This window comes from Oncorhynchus keta, chromosome 18, assembly GCF_023373465.1.
Source record: "Oncorhynchus keta strain PuntledgeMale-10-30-2019 chromosome 18, Oket_V2, whole genome shotgun sequence".
NCBI classification, from domain to species: domain Eukaryota; kingdom Metazoa; phylum Chordata; class Actinopteri; order Salmoniformes; family Salmonidae; genus Oncorhynchus; species Oncorhynchus keta.
The window spans coordinates 52,658,293-52,672,847 of NC_068438.1; the positions used below are offsets into that span (position 1 = coordinate 52,658,293).

Genomic DNA, 14,555 nt, shown 5'->3' on the forward strand with positions numbered 1-14,555 from the left:
GCTATGAGGGGTGGAGATTATAAACCTAGAGAGGAACCAGGCTATGAGGGGTGGCCTGTCCTCTTCTGGCTGTGCCGGGTGGAGATTATAAACCTAGAGAGGAACCAGGCTATGAGGGGTGGAGATTATAAACCTAGAGAGGAACCAGGCTATGTGGGGTGGCCAGTCCTCTTCTGGCTGTGCTGGGTGGAGATTATAAACCTAGAGAGGAACCAGGCTATGTGGGGTGGCCAGTCCTCTTCTGGCTGTGCCGGGTGGAGATTATAAACCTAGAGAGGAACCAGGCTATGTGGGGTGGCCAGTCCTCTTCTGGCTGTGCCGGGTGGAGATTATAAACCTAGAGAGGAACCAGGCTATGTGGGGTGGCCAGTCCTCTTCTGGCTGTGCTGGGTGGAGATTATAAACCTAGAGAGGAACCAGGCTATGTGGGGTGGAGATTATAAACCTAGAGAGGAACCAGGCTATGAGGGGTGGCCTGTCCTCTTCTGGCTGTGCCGGGTGGAGATTATAAACCTAGAGAGGAACCAGGCTATGAGGGGTGGAGATTATAAACCTAGAGAGGAACCAGGCTATGAGGGGTGGCCAGTCCTCTTCTGGCTGTGCCGGGTGGAGATTATAAACCTAGAGAGGAACCAGGCTATGAGGGGTGGCCAGTCCTCTTCTGGCTGTGCTGGGTGGAGATTATAAACCTAGAGAGGAACCAGGCTATGTGAGGTGGCCAGTCCTCTTCTGGCTGTGCCGGGTGGAGATTATAAACCTAGAGAGGAACCAGGCTATGAGGGGTGGGCCAGTCCTCTTCTGGCTGTGCCGGGTGGAGATTATAAACCTAGAGAGGAACCAGGCTATGAGGGGTGGCCTGTCCTCTTCTGGCTGTGCCGGGTGGAGATTATAAACCTAGAGAGGAACCAGGCTATGAGGGGTGGCCAGTCCTCTTCTGGCTGTGCTGGGTGGAGATTATAAACCTAGAGAGGAACCAGGCTATGTGAGGTGGCCAGTCCTCTTCTGGCTGTGCCGGGTGGAGATTATAAACCTAGAGAGGAACCAGGCTATGAGGGGTGGGCCAGTCCTCTTCTGGCTGTGCCGGGTGGAGATTATAAACCTAGAGAGGAACCAGGCTATGAGGGGTGGCCTGTCCTCTTCTGGTTGTGCCGGGTGGAGATTATAAACCTAGAGAGGAACCAGGCTATGAGGGGTGGCCAGTCCTCTTCTGGCTGTGCCGGGTGGAGATTATAAACCTAGAGAGGAACCAGGCTATGTGGGGTGGCCTGTCCTCTTCTGGCTGTGCCGGGTGGAGATTATAAACCTAGAGAGGAACCAGGCTATGAGGGGTGGAGATTATAAACCTAGAGAGGAACCAGGCTATGTGGGGTGGCCTGTCCTCTTCTGGCTGTGCCGGGTGGAGATTATAAACCTAGAGAGGAACCAGGCTATGAGGGGTGGAGATTATAAACCTAGAGAGGAACCAGGCTATGAGGGGTGGCCAGTCCTCTTCTGGCTGTGCCGGGTGGAGATTATAAACCTAGAGAGGAACCAGGCTATGTGGGGTGGCCTGTCCTCTTCTGGCTGTGCCGGGTGGAGATTATAAACCTAGAGAGGAACCAGGCTATGAGGGGTGGAGATTATAAACCTAGAGAGGAACCAGGCTATGAGGGGTGGCCTGTCCTCTTCTGGCTGTGCCGGGTGGAGATTATAAACCTAGAGAGGAACCAGGCTATGAGGGGTGGCCTGTCCTCTTCTGGCTGTGCCGGGTGGAGATTATAACAGTACATGGCCATTAAGGCCAGATTGTTCTTCAAGATGTTTAAACGTTCATAGATGATAATAGTCAGTGGTTGTAGCGGGTCAGCACCTCAGGAGTAAATGTCAGTTGGCTTTTCATAGCCGAGCATTCAGAGGTCAAGACAGCAGATGCGGTAGAGAGAGAGCCGAAAACAGCAGATCCGGGACACGGTAGCACGGCCAGGTGAACAGGTCAGGGTTCCATAGCCGCAGGCAGAACAGTTGAAACTGGAGCAGTAGCACGGCCAGGTGAACAGGTCAGGGTTCCATAGCCGCAGGCAGAACAGTTGAAACTGGAGCAGTAGCACGGCCAGGTGAACAGGTCAGGGTTCCATAGCCGCAGGCAGAACAGTTGAAACTGGAGCAGTAGCACGGCCAGGTGAACAGGTCAGGGTTCCATAGCCGCAGGCAGAACAGTTGAAACTGGAGCAGTAGCACGGCCAGGTGAACAGGTCAGGGTTCCATAGCCGCAGGCAGAACAGTTGAAACTGGAGCAGCAGCACGGCCAGGTGAACAGGTCAGGGTTCCATAGCCGCAGGCAGAACAGTTGAAACTGGAGGGAGACAGGGGGAGAGAGAGGGGGAGGCATAGGGAGACAGGGGAGAGAGAGGGGGGGCATAGGAGACAGGGGAGAGAGAGGGGGCATAGGGAGAGAGGGGGGCATAGGGAGACAGGGGAGAGAGAGAGGGGGGGGCATAGGGAGACAGGGGGAGAGAGAGGGGGGGGGCATAGGGAGACAGGGGGAGAGAGGGGGGGCATAGGGAGAGAGGGGAGAGAGAGGGGGCATAGGGAGACAGGGGAGAGAGAGGGGTGGGGGCATAGGGAGACAGGGGAGAGAGGGGGGCATAGGGAGACAGGGGGAGAGAGAGGGGGGGCATAGGGAGACAGGGGAGAGAGAGGGGGGCATAGGGAGACAGGGGGAGAGAGAGGGGGCATAGGGAGAGAGGGAGAGAGGGGGGGGCATAGGGAGACAGGGGAGAGAGAGGGGGGCATAGGGAGACAGGGGAGAGAGAGGGGGGGCATAGGGAGACAAGGGAGAGAGAGGGGGCATAGGGAGACAGGGGAGAGAGAGAGGGGTGGCATAGGGAGACAGGGGAGAGAGAGGGGGGCATAGGGAGACAGGGGAGAGAGAGGGGGGCATAGGGAGACAGGGGAGAGAGAGGGGGGCATAGGGAGACAGGGGAGAGAGAGAGGGGGGGGGCATCAGCAGGAATAGTTAGTAACTATTTACAGCCTGGGCACTAAAATGGGAGGAGAACTCCTGTGGGAAAAGACAGAGAACATCACAAGGTCACACAGTCCTTTTAACAAGTGGGACCTCTGGCCATCACCAGTACACTGAAGGACGGGAAATACTGTGTGTGTGTGTGTGTGTTTGAGAGTGTATTTGTGTATGTGTGTGTGTGTGTGTGTGTGTGTGTGTGTGTGTGTGTGTGTGTGTGTGTGTGTGTGTGTGTGTGTGTGTGTGTGTGTGTTTGAGAGTGTGTTTGAGAGTGTATTTGTGTGTTGAGAGTGTGTTTGAGAGTGTATTGTGTGTGTGTGTGTGTGTGTGTGTGTGTGTTTGAGTGTGTGTGTGTGTGTGTGTGTGTGTGTGTGTGTGTGTGTGTGTGTGTGTGTGTGTGTGTGTGTGTGTGTGTGTGTGTGTGTGTGTGTGTGTGTGTGTGTGTGTGTGTGTGTGTGTGTGTGTGTGTGTGTGTCTGTGGACTCATAAGGCTTGTAATGTGTGAAGCTTCTTCGAGGAACACAGTATAACTGGAGAGAGCGAGCGTATTGGATGAGGGAGCGTATTGGATGAGGGAGCGTATTAGATGAGGGAGCGTATTAGATGAGGGAGCGTATTAGATGAGGGAGCGTATTAGATGAGGGAGCGTATTAGATGAGGGAGCGTATTAGATGAGGGAGCGTATTAGATGAGGGAGCGTATTAGATGAGGGAGCGTATTAGATGAGGGAGCGTATTAGATGAGGGAGCGTATTAGATGAGGGAGCGTATTGGATGAGGGAGCGTATTAGATGAGGGAGCGTATTAGATGAGGGAGCGTATTAGATGAGGGAGCGTATTGGATGAGGGAGCGTATTGGATGAGGGAGCGTATTGGATGAGGGAGCGTATTGGATGAGGGAGCGTATTGGATGAGGGAGCGTATTGGATGAGGGAGCGTATTAGATGAGCGAGCGTATTAGATGAGGGAGCGTATTAGATGAGGGAGCGTATTGGATGAGGGAGCGTATTGGATGAGGGAGCGTATTAGATGAGGGAGCGTATTAGATGAGGGAGCGTATTGGATGAGGGAGCGTATTAGATGAGGGAGCGTATTAGATGAGGGAGCGTATTAGATGAGGGAGCGTATTAGATGAGGGAGCGTATTAGATGAGCGAGCGTATTAGATGAGGGAGCGTATTGGATGAGGGAGCGTATTGGATGAGGGAGCGTATTGGATGAGGGAGCGTATTGGATGAGGGAGCGTATTGGATGAGGGAGCGTATTAGATGAGGGAGCGTATTGGATGAGGGAGCGTATTGGATGAGGGAGCGTATTGGATGAGGGAGCGTATTGGATGAGGGAGCGTATTGGATGAGGGAGCGTATTGGATGAGGGAGCGTATTAGATGAGCGAGCGTATTAGATGAGGGAGCGTATTAGATGAGGGAGCGTATTAGATGAGCGAGCGTATTAGATGAGGGAGCGTATTGGATGAGGGAGCGTATTGGATGAGGGAGCGTATTGGATGAGGGAGCGTATTAGATGAGGGAGCGTATTAGATGAGGGAGCGTATTGGATGAGGGAGCGTATTGGATGAGGGAGCGTATTGGATGAGGGAGCGTATTGGATGAGGGAGCGTATTGGATGATGATGGGGAGCGTATTGGATGAGGGAGCGTATTAGATGAGCGAGCGTATTAGATGAGGAGCGTATTAGATGAGGGAGCGTATTGGATGAGGGAGCGTATTGGATGAGGGAGCGTATTAGATGAGGGAGCGTATTAGATGAGGGAGCGTATTGGATGAGGGAGCGTATTAGATGAGGGAGCGTATTGGATGAGGGAGCGTATTGGATGAGGGAGCGTATTGGATGAGGGAGCGTATTGGATGAGGGAGCGTATTGGATGAGGGAGCGTATTGGATGAGGGAGCGTATTGGATGAGGGAGCGTATTGGATGAGGGAGCGTATTGGATGAGTGAACTTATGGGATGAGGGAGCGTATGGGATTAGTGAACGTATGGGATGAGGGAGCGTATGGGATGAGGGAGCGTATGGGATGAGGGAGCGTATGGGGTGAGTGAGCGTATGGGGTGAGTGAGGGAGCGTATGTGGTGAGTGAGGGAGCTGATGGGGTGAGTGAGCGAGCGTATGGGGTGAGGGAGCGAGCGATTGGGTGAGGGAGCGTATGGGGTGAGGGAGCGTATGGGGTGAGTGAGGGAGCGTATGGGGTGAGGGAGCGTATGGGGTGAGTGAGGGAGCGTATGTGGTGAGTTAGGGAGCTGATGGGGTGAGTGAGGGAGCGTATGGGGTGAGGGAGCGAGCGATTGGGTGAGGGAGCGTATGGGGTGAGGGAGCATATGGGGTGAGTGAGCGAGCTTATGGGGTGAGTGTACGAGCTTATGGGGTGAGTGAGCGAGCTTATGGGGTGAGGGAGGGAGCTTATGGGGTGAGGGAGGGAGCGTATGGGGTGAGGGAGCGAGCGTATGGGGTGAGGGAGCGAGCGTATAGGGTGAGGGAGCGAGCGATGGGGTGAGGGAGCGTATGGGATGAGGGAGCGTATGGGATGAGGGAGCGTATGGGGTGAGGGAGCGTATGGGGTGAGGGAGCGTATGGGGTGAGGGAGCGTATGGGGTGAGCGAGGGAGCTGATGGGGTGAGTGAGCGAGCGTATGGGGTGAGGGAGCGAGCGATTGGGTGAGGGAGCGTATGGGGTGAGGGAGCGTATGGGTTGAGTGAGCAAGCGTATGGGATGAGGGAGCGTATGGGATGAGGGAGCGTATGGGATGAGGGAGCGTATGGGGTGAGGGAGCGTATGGGGTGAGGGAGCGTATGGGGTGAGCGAGGGAGCTGATGGGGTGAGTGAGGGAGCTGATGGGTTGAGTGAGCGTATGGGGTGAGTGAGGGAGCGTATGTGGTGAGTGAGGGAGCTGATGGGGTGAGTGAGCGAGCGTATGGGGTGAGGGAGCGAGCGGTGGGTGAGGGAGCGTATGGGGTGAGGGAGCGTATGGGGTGAGTGAGGGAGCGTATGGGGTGAGGGAGCGAGCGATTGGGTGAGGGAGCGTATGGGGTGAGGGAGCGTATGGGGTGAGTGAGCGAGCTTATGGGGTGAGTGTACGAGCTTATGGGGTGAGTGAGCGAGCGTATGGGGTGAGGGAGCGTATGGGGTGAGTGAGCGAGCGTATGGGGTGAGGGAGCGAGCGTATAGGGTGAGGGAGCGTGCGTATGGGGTGAGGGAGCGAGCGTATAGGGTGAGGGAGGGAGCGTATGGGGTGAGGGAGCGTATGGGGTGAGGGAGGGAGCGTATGGGGTGAGGGAGGGAGCGTATGGGGTGAGGGAGCGTATGGGGTGAGGGAGCGTGCGTCTGGGGTGAGGGAGCGTATGGGGTGAGGGAGCGTATGGGGTGAGGGAGCGAGCGTATAGGGTGAGGGAGCGAGCGTATAGGGTGAGGGAGCGAGCGTATGGAGGGATCGTGCGTATGGGGTGAGGGAGTGGTCAAAGTAGTGCGCTATTTTTTGATATATATATATTTTTTTATTTTATTTAAAAAAAAATGTTTTATTATTTTTTATTTCACCTTTATTTAACCAGGTAGGCCAGTTGAGAACAAGTTCTCATTTACAACTGTGACCTGGCCAAGATAAAGCAAAGCAGTGTGACACAAACAACAACACAGAGTTACACATGGAATAAACAAACATACAGTCAATAACACAATAGAAAAATCTATGTACAGTGTGTGAAAATGTAGTAAGATTAGGGAGGTAAGGCAATAAATAGGCCATAGAGGCGAAATAATTACAATTTAGCAATTAACACTGGAGTGAATAGATGTACAGATGATGTGCAAGTAAAGATACTGGGGTGCAAAAGAGCAACTAAATAACAATATGGGGATGAGGAAGTTGGATGGGCTATTTACAGATGGGCTATTTACAGATGGGCTATTTACAGATGGGCTATTTACAGATGGGCTATTTACAGATGGGCTGTGTACAGGTGTAAGCTGTTCTGACAGCTGATGTTTCAAGTTAGTGTTCGTTCCAGTCATTGGCAGCAGAGAACTGGAAGGAAAGGCGGCCAAAGGAGGAATAGCCTGAGAACTGAGATAAGGCGGGGCTTTACCTAGCAAAGACTTATATATGACCTGGAGCCAGTGGTTTTTTATTTTATTTTATTTTTTTACCTTTATTTAACCAGGCAAGTCAGTTAAGAACACATTCTTATTTTCAATGACTGCCTGGGAACAGTGGGTTAACTGCCTGTTCAGGGGCAGAACGACAGATTTTGTACCTTGTCAGCTCGGGGGTTTGAACTCGCAACCTTCCAGTTACTAGTCCAACGCTCTAACCACTAGGCTACCCTGCCGCCCCGGTTTGGCGACGAATATAAAGGGAGGGCCAGCCAACGAGAGCGTACAGTTCGCAGTGGTGGGTAGTATATGAGGCTTTGGTGACAAAACGCATGGCACTGTGATAGACTGCATCCAGTTTGTTGAGTAGGGTGTTGGAGGCTATTTTGTAAATGACATCGCCAAAGTCGAGTATCGGTAGAATAGTCAGTTTTACGAGGGTATCTTTGGCAGCATGAGTGAAGGAAGCTTTGTTGCAAAATAGTAAGCCCATTCTAAATTTCATTTTGGATTGGAGATGATTAATGTGAGTCTGGAAGGAGAGTTTACAGTCCAACCAGACACCTAGGTATTTGTAGTTGTACACATATTCTAAGTCAGAGCCGTCCAGAGTAGTGATGCTGGTCGGGCGGGTGCGGGCAGCGATCAGTTGAAGAGCATGCATTTAGTTTTACTTGTATTTAAGAGCAGTTGGAGGCCACGGAAGGAGAGCTGTACGGCATTGAAGCTCGTCTGGAGGTTAGTTAACACAGTGTCCAAAGAAGGGCCAGAAGTATTCAGAATGGTGTCGTCTGCGTAGAGGTGGATCACTCACTCACTCACTCACTCACTCACTCACTCACTCACTCACTCACTCACTCACGTGTCAGACAAACAAGCAACCTGTGAATGAATGTCGTGGAAAAGTGAGATATTCAGAGAGAGGAAAGAGGAAGGCCAATCCAAAAACACCCTCATGTTTTCCTACTACTGTAGTAATGATACTGCAGTAATGATACTGTAGTAATGATACTGTAGTAATGATACTGTAGTAATGATACTGTAGTAATGATACTGTAGTAAAGATACTGTAGTAATGATACTGTAGTAAAGATACTGTAGTAAAGATACTGTAGTAATGATACTGTAGTAAAGATACTGCAGTAATGATACTGCAGTAATGATACTGTAGTAAAGATACTGTAGTAAAGATACTGTAGTAAAGATACTGTAGTAATGATACTGTAGTAATGATACTGTAGTAATGATACTGTAGTAAAGATACTGTAGTAATGATACTGTAGTAATGATACTGTAGTAATGATACTGTAGTAATGATACTGTAGTAAAGATACTGTAGTAAAGATACTGTAGTAATGATACTGTAGTAATGATACTGTAGTAAAGATACTGTAGTAATGATACTGTAGTAAAGATACTGTAGTAATGATACTGTAGTAATGATACTGTAGTATTGATACTGTAGTAATGATACTGTAGTAATGATACTGTAGTAATGATACTGTAGTAAAGATACTGTAGTAATGATACTGTAGTAAAGATACTGTAGTAATGATACTGTAGTAATGATACTGTAGTAATGATACTGTAGTAATGATAATGTAGTAATGATACTGTAGTAAAGATACTGTAGTAAAGATACTGTAGTAATGATACTGTAGTAAAGATACTGTAGTAAAGATACTGTAGTAATGATACTGTAGTAATGATACTGTAGTAAAGATACTGTAGTAATGATACTGTAGTAATGATACTGTAGTAATGATACTGTAGTAATGATACTGAACTAAAGATACTGAACTAAAGATACTGAACTAAAGATACTGTAGTAATGATACTGTAGTAATGATACTGTAGTAATGATACTGTAGTAATGATACTGAACTAAAGATACTGTAGTAATGATACTGTAGTAATGATACTGTAGTAATGATACTGTAGTAATGATACTGTAGTAATGATACTGAACTAAAGATACTGTAGTAATGATACTGTAGTAATGATAATGTAGTAATGATACTGTAGTATTGATACTGTAGTAAAGATACTGTAGTAATGATACTGTAGTAATGATACTGTAGTAAAGATACTGTAGTAATGATACTGTAGTAACGATACTGTAGTACTGTAGTAATGATACTGTAGTAAAGATACTGTAGTAAAGATACTGCAGTAATGATACTGTAGTAAAGATACTGTAGTAAAGATACTGTAGTAAAGATACTGCAGTAATGATACTGTAGTAAAGATACTGTAGTAATGATACTGAACTAAGTATACTGTAGTAAAGATACTGTAGTAAAGATACTGCAGTAATGATACTGCAGTAAAGATACTGTAGTAAAGATACTGTAGTAAAGATACTGCAGTAATGATACTGTAGTAATGATACTGTAGTAAAGATACTGTAGTAATGATACTGTAGTAATGATACTGTAGTAAAGATACTGTAGTAAAGATACTGTAGTAAAGATACTGTAGTAAAGATACTGCAGTAATGATACTGTAGTAAAGATACTGTATTAAAGATACTGTAGTAAAGATACTGCAGTAATGATACTGTAGTAAAGATACTGTAGTAATGATACTGAACTAAGTATACTGTAGTAAAGATACTGCAGTAATGATACTGCAGTAATGATACTGCAGTAAAGATACTGTATTAAAGATACTGTAGTAAAGATACTGCAGTAATGATACTGTAGTAAAGATACTGTAGTAATGATACTGAACTAAGTATACTGTAGTAAAGATACTGTAGTAAAGATACTGCAGTAATGATACTGCAGTAATGATACTGTAGTAAAGATACTGTAGTAAAGATACTGTAGTAAAGATACTGTAGTAAAGATACTGCAGTAATGATACTGTAGTAATGATACTGTAGTAAAGATACTGTAGTAAAGATACTGCAGTAATGATACTGTAGTAATGATACTGTAGTAAAGATACTGTAGTAAAGATACTGTAGTAATGATACTGTAGTAAAGATACTGTAGTAAAGATACTGTAGTAATGATACTGTAGTAAAGATACTGTAGTAATGATACTGAACTAAGTATACTGTAGTAATGATACTGTAGTAATGATACTGTAGTAATGATACTGAACTAAAGATACTGTAGTAATGATACTGTAGTAATGATACTGTAGTAATGATACTGTAGTAATGATACTGAACTAAAGATACTGTAGTAATGATACTGTAGTAATGATACTGTAGTAATGATACTGTAGTATTGATACTGTAGTAAAGATACTGTAGTAATGATACTGTAGTAATGATACTGTAGTAAATATACTGTAGTAATGATACTGTAGTAACGATACTGTAGTACTGTAGTAATGATACTGTAGTAAAGATACTGTAGTAAAGATACTGCAGTAATGATACTGTAGTAAAGATACTGTAGTAAAGATACTGTAGTAAAGATACTGCAGTAATGATACTGTAGTAAAGATACTGTAGTAATGATACTGAACTAAAGATACTGTAGTAATGATACTGAACTAAAGATACTGTAGTAATGATACTGTAGTAAAGATACTGTAGTAAAGATACTGTAGTAAAGATACTGTAGTAAAGATACTGTAGTAATGATACTGTAGTAATGATACTGTAGTAATGATACTGAACTAAAGATACTGTAGTAATGATACTGTAGTAATGATACTGTAGTAATGATACTGTAGTAATGATACTGCAGTAATGATACTGCAGTAATGATACTGTAGTAATGATACTGTAGTAATGATACTGAACTAAAGATACTGTAGTAATGATACTGTAGTAATGATACTGTAGTAAAGATACTGTAGTAAAGATACTGTAGTAATGATACTGTAGTAAAGATACTGTAGTAATGATACTGTAGTAATGATACTGTAGTAAAGATACTGTAGTAATGATACTGTAGTAACGATACTGTAGTAACGATACTGTAGTAATGATACTGTAGTAAAGATACTGTAGTAAATATACTGTAGTAAAGATACTGTAGTAAAGATACTGCAGTAATGATACTGTAGTAAAGATACTGTAGTAATGATACTGAACTAAAGATACTGTAGTAATGATACTGAACTAAAGATACTGTAGTAATGATACTGTAGTAAAGATACTGTAGTAAAGATACTGTAGTAATGATACTGCAGTAATGATACTGCAGTAATGATACTGTAGTAATGATACTGTAGTAATGATACTGAACTAAAGATACTGTAGTAATGATACTGTAGTAATGATACTGTAGTAAAGATACTGTAGTAATGATACTGTAGTAATGATACTGTAGTAAAGATACTGTAGTAATGATACTGTAGTAATGATACTGTAGTAAAGATACTGTAGTAATGATACTGTAGTAACGATACTGTAGTAACGATACTGTAGTAATGATACTGTAGTAAAGATACTGTAGTAAAGATACTGTAGTAAAGATACTGCAGTAATGATACTGTAGTAAAGATACTGTAGTAATGATACTGAACTAAAGATACTGTAGTAATGATACTGAACTAAAGATACTGTAGTAATGATACTGTAGTAAAGATACTGTAGTAAAGATACTGTAGTAATGATACTGTAGTAATGATACTGAACTAAAGATACTGTAGTAATGATACTGTAGTAATGATACTGTAGTAATGATACTGCAGTAATGATACTGTAGTAATGATACTGTAGTAATGATACTGAACTAAAGATACTGTAGTAATGATACTGTAGTAATGATACTGTAGTAATGATACTGTAGTAATGATACTGTAGTAAAGATACTGTAGTAATGATACTGTAGTAATGATACTGTAGTAAAGATACTGTAGTAACGATACTGTAGTAACGATACTGTAGTAATGATACTGTAGTAAAGATACTGTAGTAAAGATACTGTAGTAAAGATACTGCAGTAATGATACTGTAGTAAAGATACTGTAGTAATGATACTGAACTAAAGATACTGTAGTAATGATACTGTAGTAATGATACTGTAGTAATGATACTGAACTAAAGATACTGTAGTAATGATACTGTAGTAATGATACTGTAGTAATGATACTGCAGTAATGATACTGTAGTAATGATACTGTAGTAATGATACTGAACTAAAGATACTGTAGTAATGATACTGTAGTAATGATACTGTAGTAAAGATACTGTAGTAAAGATACTGTAGTAAAGATACTGTAGTAAAGATACTGTAGTAAAGATACTGTAGTAATGATACTGTAGTAATGATACTGTAGTAAAGATACTGTAGTAAAGATACTGTAGTAATGATACTGTAGTAACGATACTGTAGTAACGATACTGTAGTAATGATACTGTAGTAAAGATACTGTAGTAAAGATACTGTAGTAAAGATACTGTAGTAAAGATACTGCAGTAATGATACTGTAGTAAAGATACTGTAGTAATGATACTGAACTAAGTATACTGTAGTACAGATACTGTAGTAAAGATACTGCAGTAATGATACTGCAGTAATGATACTGTAGTAAAGATACTGTAGTAAAGATACTGTAGTAAAGATACTGTAGTAAAGATACTGTAGTAAAGATACTGCAGTAATGATACTGTAGTAATGATACTGTAGTAATGATACTGTAGTAAAGATACTGTAGTAAAGATACTGTAGTAAAGATACTGTAGTAATGATACTGTAGTAAAGATACTGTAGTAAAGATACTGCAGTAATGATACTGTAGTAATGATACTGTATTAAAGATACTGTAGTAAAGATACTGCAGTAATGATACTGCAGTAATGATACTGAACTAAGTATACTGTAGTAATGATACTGCAGTAATGATACTGTAGTAAAGATACTGTAGTAAAGATACTGTAGTAAAGATACTGTAGTAAAGATACTGCAGTAATGATACTGTAGTAATGATACTGTAGTAAAGATACTGTAGTAAAGATACTGCAGTAATGATACTGTAGTAAAGATACTGTAGTAAAGATACTGTAGTAAAGATACTGTAGTAATGATACTGAACTAAGTATACTGTAGTAAAGATACTGTAGTAAAGATACTGCAGTAATGATACTGCAGTAATGATACTGCAGTAAAGATACTGTAGTAAAGATACTGTAGTAAAGATACTGCAGTAATGGTACTGTAGTAATGATACTGTAGTAAAGATACTGTAGTAAAGATACTGTAGTAAAGATACTGCAGTAATGATACTGTAGTAAAGATACTGTAGTAAAGATACTGTAGTAATGATACTGTAGTAAAGATACTGTAGTAAAGATACTGTAGTAAAGATACTGCAGTAATGATACTGCAGTAATGATACTGCAGTAATGATACTGTAGTAATGATACTGTAGTAAAGATACTGCAGTAATGATACTGCAGTAATGATACTGTAGTAATGATTCTGTAGTAAAGATACTGTAGTAATGATACTGTAGTAATGATACTGCAGTCATGATACTGTAGTAATGATACTGTAGTAAAGATACTGTAGTAAAGATACTGTAGTAATGATACTGTAGTAAAGATACTGCAGTAATGATACTGAACTAAATATACTGTAGTAAAGATACTGTAGCAATGATACTGTAGTAAAGATACTGTAGTAAAGATACTGTAGTAATGATACTGTAGTAATGATACTGTTGTAATGATACTGTAGTAAATATACTGTAGTAAAGATACTGTAGTAATGATACTGTAGTAATGATACTGTAGCAATGATACTGTAGCAAAGATACTGTAGTAAAGATACTGTAGTAATGATACTGAACTAAATATACTGTAGTAAAGATACTGTAGTAATGATACTGTAGTAAAGATACTGTAGTAATGATACTGTAGTAAATATACTTTAGTAAAGATACTTTAGTAATGATACTGTAGTAAAGCTTCTGTAGTAATGATACTGTAGTAAAGATACTGTAGTAAAGATACTGTAGTAATGATACTGTAGTAAAGATACTGCAGTAATGTTACTGAACTAAATATACTGTAGTAAAGATACTGTAGCAATGATACTGTAGTAAAGATACTGTAGTAAAGATACTGTAGTAATGATACTGTAGTAATGATACTGTAGTAAATATACTGTAGTAATGATACTGAACTAAGTATACTGTAGTAAAGATACTGTAGTAAAGATACTGTAGCAATGATACTGTAGTAAAGATACTGTAGTAAAGATACTGTATTAAAGATACTGTAGTCAAGATACTATCGCAATGATACTGTAGTAAAGATACTGTAGTAAAGATACTGTAGTAATGATACTGTAGTAAAGCTACTGTAGTAATGATACTGAACTAAAGATACTGTAGTAATGATACTGTAGTAATGATACTGAACTAAAGATACTGTAATAATGATACTGTAGTAATGATACTGAACTAAAGATACTGTAGTAAAGATACTGTAGTAATGATACTGTAGTAATGATACTGAACTAAAGATACTGTAGTA

General features: G+C 42.5%; 1 protein-coding gene and 2 long non-coding RNA genes across 5 annotated transcripts in view; 2 read left to right on the top strand and 1 right to left on the bottom strand.

Moving 5' to 3' along the window:
* zgc:153184 (uncharacterized protein LOC751652 homolog) overlaps nucleotides 1-14,555 on the top strand; it is a 103,009-nt gene that overhangs the window by 20,009 nt on the left and 68,445 nt on the right. The gene's annotated exons all lie outside the window — the stretch shown is intronic.
* On the top strand, nucleotides 489-1,130 carry LOC127908983 (uncharacterized). Of its 2 annotated transcripts, none has more exons than XR_008069382.1 (3): nucleotides 489-646; nucleotides 715-919; nucleotides 988-1,128. It is a non-coding gene; the product is annotated as an uncharacterized LOC127908983 (long non-coding RNA). The 2 variants fall into 2 exon arrangements; XR_008069381.1 differs by having other exon boundaries at nucleotides 504-646; nucleotides 715-851; nucleotides 988-1,130.
* Nucleotides 714-1,612, bottom strand: LOC127908992 (uncharacterized). Its single transcript, XR_008069401.1, has 4 exons — nucleotides 1,452-1,612; nucleotides 1,168-1,303; nucleotides 1,031-1,099; nucleotides 714-826 (listed from the first exon to the last, which is right to left on the bottom strand). It is a non-coding gene; the product is annotated as an uncharacterized LOC127908992 (long non-coding RNA).